The following is a 984-nucleotide window of genomic DNA, read 5'->3' on the forward strand; positions in this document are numbered from 1 at the left end:
CGTGCCCGCACCAGTGTGCCACCGTGGCCTCCTCCCGGTCGTGCCTGCTGCCATGGCCGCGCGCGCCCTGCGCCGCGCGTGCCTGCCCCCGACGCCTCGGTTCCTCGCGTCGCCGCCCCTCGTAGCGAGACCGCCGGCCACGCCTTCCCTGCATCTGCTGCTCCTGCTGCCATCGTCCGTCCCACCTCCGCTGCTGCTGACGCGCAGCTCCGCCTCCCCTGCCTACCTCTGCCGCCGGTCCCACCTCGCCCTTCTATGCTGCCTCCGGTCACCGGTCCGTTCCCCGCGGCTCCGGCCACGTCATGGCTGCCGAAGCGCGCCCTCCTGGGCGCCCGGGTGTTCCCCGCCCCTGGTGGCCTCAGGCGCGGCGCCCGCACCCGATAACGCCCGTGCGCCCCTTCGGGCTGGCGCCCGACGCCCGCGCCGACTCCACCCGCTAGGCCCCCCCCGGGCCACTGACTAGGGGGCCCCGCCCCAGAACGGTTTCAAAAAAAAAGAAAAGAAAAGGAAAAGTTTAATTAAATTAAAAAAATATATATTAAATAAATAAATAATAATTAAATTAATTAATTAATTAAGGAATTAATTAAGTTAATTAATCATAATTAGATTAACCTAATTAACTAATTAGTTTAATTAAACAGTAATTAGATTAGCTAAACATTAATTAGACTAAACAGTCAATGACGAACGGGACCCACCTGTCAGGTTGACCAAGTCAACCCTGTTGACTGCCGACGTCAGCATGACATCATGCTGACGTCATAAATTCATTTTCGAATTAAATAATTAATTAATTAAATTCCAGAAATTAATATAATCTTTAGAAAATCATATCTTTTAATCCGTAACTCGGATTAAAATATTTTCAACATGAAAGTTGCTCAGAACGACGAGACGATTTCGGATACGCAACCCGTTCGTCCCCCACACCCCCCTAACCTATCGAACTTGCAACTTTCCCCCTCCGGCTCCTTTGTCCGA

The sequence above is a fragment of the Triticum aestivum genome, chromosome 3B (genome assembly GCF_018294505.1).
Source record: "Triticum aestivum cultivar Chinese Spring chromosome 3B, IWGSC CS RefSeq v2.1, whole genome shotgun sequence".
Taxonomy (NCBI): Eukaryota; Viridiplantae; Streptophyta; class Magnoliopsida; order Poales; family Poaceae; genus Triticum; species Triticum aestivum.